This window comes from Dermacentor andersoni, chromosome 1 (assembly GCF_023375885.2).
Source record: "Dermacentor andersoni chromosome 1, qqDerAnde1_hic_scaffold, whole genome shotgun sequence".
Lineage (NCBI taxonomy): Eukaryota > Metazoa > Arthropoda > Arachnida > Ixodida > Ixodidae > Dermacentor > Dermacentor andersoni.
In genome coordinates this window covers 134445009-134453460 of record NC_092814.1, presented here as the reverse complement: position 1 = coordinate 134453460, position 8452 = coordinate 134445009, and the positions used below count along the sequence as shown (strand labels likewise).

Here is an 8452-nt window from a genome sequence, read left to right as displayed (position 1 = left end):
AGCGTCACCTTTACAATCGCTTTATCGCCTTTTGCCTGGTTACCATGTGATTTTCGAGAACGTGTGAGTCGCGCCGCCAGATTTGCGTATATATATTGTGTGTTTCCGTCAATAAAGCATCAGTTGTTAGTAAGCGCTCGTCCGTGTCTCTTCTTGTGTCGTCTGTTTGGCGCTTTGGTACTTCAGTAACATACACCAACTAGCCCAACAAAAAGTTCTGCTGGAATATCGTTCCGATAGCCGCCTATGCAGCCAGGTACGCAGCACGTCGGCATTGTCTGCTGATATTCTTAACAAACTCGGCAAAGGATACAGTTTCGCGGATGACATGCTAGCTGAAATTCGCGCTCAACAACGAACCACAGAATTCACCAACGCTGCACCGCATGCTTAGTCCGGCCCACCCGCGTAGCCGGCTAGTGAGGAAGTGAAGCTGGGCACGACTGCAGCGCCACGAAGGCGCGAGCGGGTGGCGGTTCCGCGCAACGGCGCCGAGTTTGAAAATTGAAGCTAGCCTAGTAACGTTGGTTCGAAGCGTAGCATCTGTTCTTATCGGCTTAATATCTGATACGGGTTGTATTTAGACCCAAGATATTAAACTTATTTTTGCAAGTTATCGGAGTGCTTGAAACCTGCTTCACCTCCGCCGCGGGTCGGCCCAGTATTGCGCTATCTTCGGGATCGACTCACGGTTTTTGGTCTCCAAACATCGATCCGCTGGAAACTAGCCATATACAGCTTCGCTGTAAAAAAAAAATCGAAGTAACATGACCGTCTGCGAGGACGGGGGGCCGGATATATACACCATGTGCCCCACGTTACTTGTGCAAAAATTTTAAAATATGCGAATGTCACATAGCTGGACAGAACCAAGGTAGTGTTGTTTGCCGTCAGACTATTTTTATATTTCGTCTAATCGCATAATTAGATTTTATTAATTAATAAACTTCTGAAACATTAGATTCTGAGCAAAAGTGTGAATGCGAAAATTGTAGACCACCTTAGCAAATTCCCGATCCAGCTTTCTGTTGCTCAATACGTGCTACATCAAAGTAGTTTCCAAGTCTGAAGGAAAGCCCGCAAAACCACAAAACAGTACCGCACGACTAGTCGCGCGGCACTTTTTTTTAGGTTTATTATTTCATAATATCTAAGTATGAAATTAGGCAAAATACAAAAATAAACAGTCGGACTTGCGCCAAGTAATTTCCCCTATGCTGTCCTTAGTGCCTTTTTTTTTTCTAATGCACCGTAAGCAGACGAAAGAACAAGACGGCGCCGCGATACAAAAATTATGGACTACTGCAATATTTGCGAACCGAATATGAATGTTTGAGCGTTTGTGCGGGCACGTTTTGACACATTACTTTTTAATGCGAAAGCATTATATGGCTCATGAAACGGAAAATCCAGAGGCGTGGCCGGAGGTCACAGGTCACACAAAAAGGCACGTGATCACGGAGACACGCTCGTGCCACTGCTCGCGCGTTCGTCGTCGTCGTCTTCTAGAGCTGGCTCCGATGCCGCCCATCATGCCAGCGTTCCCACACTGCCCCTCCCTCTGCGAAGGCGCTTACGGCGCTGGCCCACTGCCAGTCGGTGCGGTAATTTCGGTTATTTCTGGCGTGCGCTCCGATGGAGGAACCTTATACTTCGACTTCTCTGTCAGCAGCTGTGGCCGGCTCCATTGGACGTCCACGCAGGTGCGTGAACGAGGCCGAGGCACGTGATGCGAGAAATGATACAAGGCAACGTGAAAACAATGTCGTTACGTTTCGTAAAACGACTCATCAGGAAGACGTCGCAATGCTTTCGCATTCATCCACGTAGGGATACCTAAGTGCCCTTGACTTTTTTTATATAGTGCGTCTTCTCCATTTCTCTTCCCTAGTGAGGACCCATTGGACCACCAAAGTACTACAGATGTCGACCAGATGTCCAAAATGGGACATTCTAACGTCCCTAGGACATATGTAAAAGTCCTGTGGATCATTCTTGCATGTCCATGTGATCGTCCTATGTACGCGAAGTGACATTTCCAGAAACGTCCCGTTAACGTCATAATGGCATATTGGGACGTCCAAAAGACGTTTCAATGTGGATTATTCTTATTGCATAATCCTCAGTACGCCTTAAGGACATATTTGTAAGGGTTTAGGACGCGTCTGGGACATTTTGTGTTAGCAATCATCCAAAGGACGTTTCTGGGACATTTGTTTGATGATTTAGAACATGCACAGGACGTCCATATTGATTATAATTTAGCATAACAGAAACGTTTCTGAGAATGTTCCCCAACAGTACAGCAGGCCTGCTGCATTTTCCCACATACCACTAACAAAGTAAGCTCGGCCTGATTTTGTGTTGGCTTGTGGGTCAGGATGAAAAAGAATTGCATAGCTCTTGAAGATCTATCCCAGCGCTCCCATAAGGCGACCAAACCTTTTCGTCATGCAAAAGTTGAAGTACCAGGAGAGAGGCCAGGAATACAGCTCACCACATCTCAAAGCAATCTGAAGCAGGCTGCAGTGCAGCTAAGTGCTGTGCAAATAATTCCCTGCTAGGGTAAACTAATACATCTCAGAGAACCTGATAAAAATGCATTATATCAGAACAGATAGCATAAACTATAATCAGTCAGGACATGCAAGCTGTACTTTCTTGTGCTAACACGAACGAAGCTACAGAACTAAGTTCTGCAGGCTGCGGAATCATTTGACAGCCTCTTTAGACATACATTTATTTCAATAAAACAGCTGCTGGAAGATCACAAGTTCAACACTCAAATGCATTCAGTTTTAAGTAACGCACATCAATGCAAACAAATAAGACTCAATAATTTCATCATACAAGTTCAGCCATTAGAAGTTATGGCACACCATGGCCAGTAAAACAGTGATGCAATTCAGCTGTTTACAAGTGCACTTTGGCTAGTAAGAAGATTTAAGAACTCGTGGCGAGGCCACTACGAAAGTTCAGGCATGGTGATGGCATGAGATGAGGCATGGTGCGAGCTAATTTCCGTGGTCGCAGGCAAATCAACGCAAAATTTGCTGAAAAGTTCAGATATGTTAGCCACTATAAGTACCTTACCAGAGCCTTTATGCAGGCCGTCTTTACTAGTTACACACACTTACACGAGCTGTGCTAAAGATGTCACAACTGCATTAAGCATTAAAAAGTTACTTGAAACTAGTTCAGGGGTCATAGACACAAACAGATGCTGTATGATCACCCATTTATATTGCAAATGCGCTCTGCATCCATGACAAATTCTGGTAAAGGTCACCAGAGCAAACATTGACTCTTTCGTGTAGTGACGAGACCATCTCAGTTGAGCTAATTTGCTGATGCACCTTGGCCAGTAAAGGAATTTAAAAGCTCTGCAACGGTGAGGAAGGAAGGAAGGGAAGAGAAAAGTAGAAGGCAGGGAGGTTAACCAGAATAACGTCCGGTTGGCTACCCTACACCGGGGGAATGGGAAAGGGGGAAACAAAGATCACAGGGAGAGAGAGGAGGGAAGGAAAGAAGGAAATTGCGGCGAGTTCGCTGACGCGTGTGGTCTTACAGAAATCGCGTTAATAGTCACAGATGGTCGCACAAACCCGTCGTCCTTAAGAAACACAAAAGCGGTGAATGCAACGGTGAGGGGTACAAAGGCAGTTAGTAGGAGGGCTACTGCGGGCTAGCTCACTTCAACGGTCGCAGGCGCATAAATTAAATATTTGCTGGAACCTTCACAGGTATCTTAGCCCTGAAGGTAGCTACAACAGACTTTCTGCGGGCCTGCTTCAGTGGTTACACACAGTAAAAGCACTAAAGATTTGATAGATACACTGTGCATTGATAAAATTACTAAAGGATAAATTAAGCAGTTGCAAACACGAACATTACTAGACAGTTCACAGGTACAAAAGCAGTTGCAAGACACCTGCTTCAGCACACAACCAAACTGACTTCACAAGCACTAGAAGTTACAAGATACTTGCTTGCTGGTCACAGGCACCAATTCACCTGAAGTGTTCAGAGGCTCCAAAGCCTCTAAGCAACTAAACAGAACCTGAACGTGACCTTTCTTCTGTGGTCGCAGCCAAATATTGTTGAAGCCGTCACAGGTACCTTGGGGACTACACAATTAACTAAAGGCTGGCTAGGAACGCTTGCTTCAGCAGTCACAGAAACAAAAATGCATTGTATATGTCCACCCGTACCAAAAGCTAACAGAGGATTTATGTAGGCTTGCTTCAGCGGGAATACACAAAAGCAAGTTCATCGTGGTCCCAGACACATATTCACCTGAAGTGTTCAGAGGCTCGAAGGCCTCTAAGCAACTAAACAGAAGCTGAACGTGATCTTTCTTCTGTGGTCGCAGCCAAATATTGTTGAAGCCGTCACAGGTACCTTGGCGACTACACAATTAACTGAAGGCTGGCTAGCAACGCTTGCTTGAGCAGTCACGGAAACAAAAATGCATTGTATATGTCCACCCGTACCAAAAGTTAACAGAAGATTTGTGTAGGCTTGCTTCTGCGGTAATAAACAAACACAAGTTCATCCTAAATATTCACTGGTATCAGACGGCCTCATGGAAGCTACCAGAGGCCGATTCTGGGTTTTGTTCGATGGCAACAGATACAAATACTTCTGAAAAGATCACACGTATCCTGGCAACTAAACAATTTACTAAGGCTCGCTGCAGGCTGGCTTCAGCAACCTCAGACACAAATTACATTGCAGTTCACAGATACTAAGAAATTTAATAGGGAATTTCTGTGGACTTGCTTCAACAGTCACAGAGACAAAAATTAACCCAGAGTTACCACTTGCTGGTCACAGCCTTTCCTCCATGGTTGCCGATGCATAACAGAAGAGATAATGGGTAAGTTGGCGATTACAGAATTGACTACACATCCTGCAGGATCGTACCAGTGGTCGCAGACACGCAAATGCACTGTTCGTATCAGATGTACTGAGAAAGTTAGCAGGTGATTTCTGTGGGCTTGTTTCAGTACTGGTCAGCAACGAAGAATGATGTCGACCCAAAGGCACACATCATGGCTGTAATGCATGCAAGAAAAGCGTGTTAGAAATATGTAAGAAAATTGCTATCCACCAAGTGCATGTTAACAACCTGCATTTTTAATAGCAATGTGCTGGTTCTGACAGCAGCTTTGCTTCCTTGTGGCTTTATACAAACTTGCAGAGCTAACAGTCACCAGAAAAGAAGTTGTAATAATATCAACTCTGTGCAAAGATAAAAGAAATTCTCCGAGTCTCTACATCAGCATATCTTCATCAAACGAGCTGATAACAGTAAAAAGTGTCGCAGTTTCGCCCGAAAAGCGAAGCAGTGATTGCGACAGCAAATTACCTGACAGCTGTAGTAAGTAAATTAAGCAGCTGTACGTGTTATCGCCAGTGTAAATTATAGTAAACCTTCGCTTCCCTGTTAAATTAACAAACTTGGTGCCGTGCGCAAAGCCACACGTGAACACATGTCACCCGATGACCGTAGACTCGCTGTCGAAACGCTGGCGTGATGAAGCGAGGCAGCAGCGACAAGCGATCGCTTCTTGCTGCTTCCAGCTACAGCGCGTTTCCAGAACTTGCAAAGCTAAGTTTGCGTTACCTTCTACACTATAGCTGCACAGGAACAGCACTCACGAAGCCACAACTCTCCGCGGCGCACGTACGCAGCTTACGCTGCTTCAGCGGAATTTCGTCAGGAGTGCCCCTACACAAAACAAAAAATCAGGTGAATGTCGACTATATAGCTTCACGAATAATACAATGACAATATGGGAATGCAACATTATCGTAATCTTGTACAGCACGTCGCACACACATGTCAGAATATACGCTGGGCAAAATGATAGCAAATGCGAGAGAAACGAAAACTGAAGCAGCAAGGTTGGTCAACCGCCATGTGTGAGAGGTGCTGCCATTGAGATACAAATGCCTACAATAGTTCCGTTATTGATCCCTTCCGCGACTTTACGATTGCTCTTGTAATCGTCATTAAGTAGAGAAAATTCAAACAGTAGGCGCAGCTTAAGCGACAGGGTAAATCACCGAAGGCGCGTGACAGAACTTAACAGTCGGTACAGCCAAACGTCCTCCATTACTCAAAATAAGACTACGTGCTAACGTCTCCTACAACGTGTTTACGCTAACAAATAGTGTAAACGTTTCGATTGTTACAGACAGCTGAGACGTAAGCTTGACCTCACCATCATACTAGCATACACCCGACAACGTGCAAATAAGCAGCAGTTTCGCGAGTCGCCCAAAAGTTTCGTTATTTGCTTAAACCCACGTGTACGGCATTGTTTGACGTGAGCAACGTACTGGCATGAAAGAAATGCGTGGAAATTCAGCAGCGCGGGCGGCCAACCATCACGTGCGGGAAGTGCTTCGATCGTGGTACAAATGCCTACAAACGTTTAGTTATTACAGCCTTACGCTATTTTACGATTGTTATCGCAATCGCGGTTACGCAAAGAAAACTCAAACGGCAGACGAAGCTTAAACGACACGATTAATCAGTGAGAGCGGGCGCGTGATACAAATTTAGCAGTCAACAAAGACAAACGTTCCCCATTAGTAATACTAAACAATACGACCACGTGCGAACGAGTAATAGGCTAAGTAGTGTAAATGTTTCGGTCGTTACAGGAAGCTGAGACCTAAGCTTGATATTATTGCCCTCATAATAGCATGCATCCAACCACATGCAAATAGGCAGCAGCCTAACAAGTCACCCAAATGTTTCGTTATGCCGAGAAACGTGCGTGGCACTGTTGGGCACGAATACACGAGTACCGCAAAGGTCAGGATTTTACTGGCAACACTGAGCGGCCACCGCCATATACCTTCCAAGCCGACTGCGTCGCGGGAAGGCCGCCGTGTTGGAAGAGCTTGATATTCGGTGACACATCGGGTTGAGTGTTTACTGAAGTACAAATACTTTGTGCCCAGAGATAATGGTTGCTAAGAACGAAAATAAAATGTTATTTTGTGCGAAGTAATGCAGCCGGTGGTTGTTTTGCACGCCGATCGTGTCTACTGCTGGAACTGTGCTACGATTGTGGGCAGCAGCTTAGCGCTGCTATCGGGAGCTTATGCACGCGTTTTTTTTCCCCTTCCGCGGAGCGAGCTACGAAGGAAACATTTCGTCACTTCGAGCCGGAATGAGGCAAGCTTGTGCTTTTGGGCATGAACGTCGTGGACCGCCGTCGGCTTCTATTGAATGTTTCCAATCAGGACGAAACCAACACCTGACAGTGTCGCAGGCACGTACGTTCATAATGCGAAAACACCCGTGTGCTTAGATTTAGGTGCACGTTAAAGAACCCCAGGTGGTCGAAATTTCCGGAGTCCTCCACTACGGCGTGCCTCATAATCAGAAAGTGGTTTTGGCACGTAAAATCACATAATTTAATTTTTTTAACGTACGTTCATTGTATAATCTTACAAGCTAAATTGGATACATTTAATTTAGTTTGTAAACGGATACCGCGCGTTTTCGATTCTGCCGGGCGACTTCGTCCGCCGTATACGCACGACACACTGCGACTGCCGTGTGCGCACCGGTGTTTGCGCCGTGATCGTAACACGATCTGTGCACAGCAGGCGTAAAAACCAACTTCGATGACCATTTTGCGCACTAAATCTTAGGGAAGGCCAATATGAGCCGTTTGCGTGATTGCAGCAACGTATATGTACTTCTGTACACTGATTATGAGCGAGAGTTTGCTACATTGCGATTTATGAACGCGGCTGTCTAGTGCGTTCATGAGCGGCTACTCTTCTCAACTTATTTATGGCGGTTTTCTTAGACTGCCAAGATTTGCTGCCTGTGTAAAAAAAAAGCAGGAATGCCCGCTCGTGACGCACCACTTTTTTTTTCTAAGTTACATATGCGATGTATAAAATTCTGTGCTTTTAGAGCGGTTTATGTAACATTCATAGTGACAGAGTGAAACTAAAGCTACTGGGTGTTCTGTTGTTTTGTATTTCTTGTTATGCATCAAGCACAACATTATTTGGGTATGCACCGTAGCATTTCAATATAAAAGATAATATGTATGCTGACTTCAGTTCATTGCATCTGCTCGGCTTACAAGCTCAATATTTGAAGCATGTGTTGGTAATATCACCTGGCCATTGGTTTCAAGCTCGAAATGCGTATGTATAAATGAGCAAAGGATAAGTGGAAAAAAGGAAGTATCATGGGCCTCGTATTCACCACGTTTTTATTGACTGCGATCGTCACAATCTGCGAAAAGCAAGTGCCATATGGCTCGAGTGACTCGAGGCGAGAGCGCGCTCACGTGCGCGGAGAAATCATGCGAGTACCTGGTGCACGTGAGGACGCGGAATTCTCGCGCGACAAGTGTGCCTTCGCGTGCCACGAGCACGGAATAACCGCGTGTGTTGAGCAACAAACGCG

General features: G+C 45.4%; 1 non-coding gene across 1 annotated transcript; it reads left to right on the top strand.

Moving 5' to 3' along the window:
• The first annotated feature begins 503 nt into the window (after positions 1 to 503).
• On the top strand, positions 504 to 695 carry LOC126546506 (U2 spliceosomal RNA). Its single transcript, XR_007602612.1, has one exon. It is a non-coding gene; the product is annotated as a U2 spliceosomal RNA (small nuclear RNA).
• Positions 696 to 8452: the final 7757 nt, after the last annotated feature.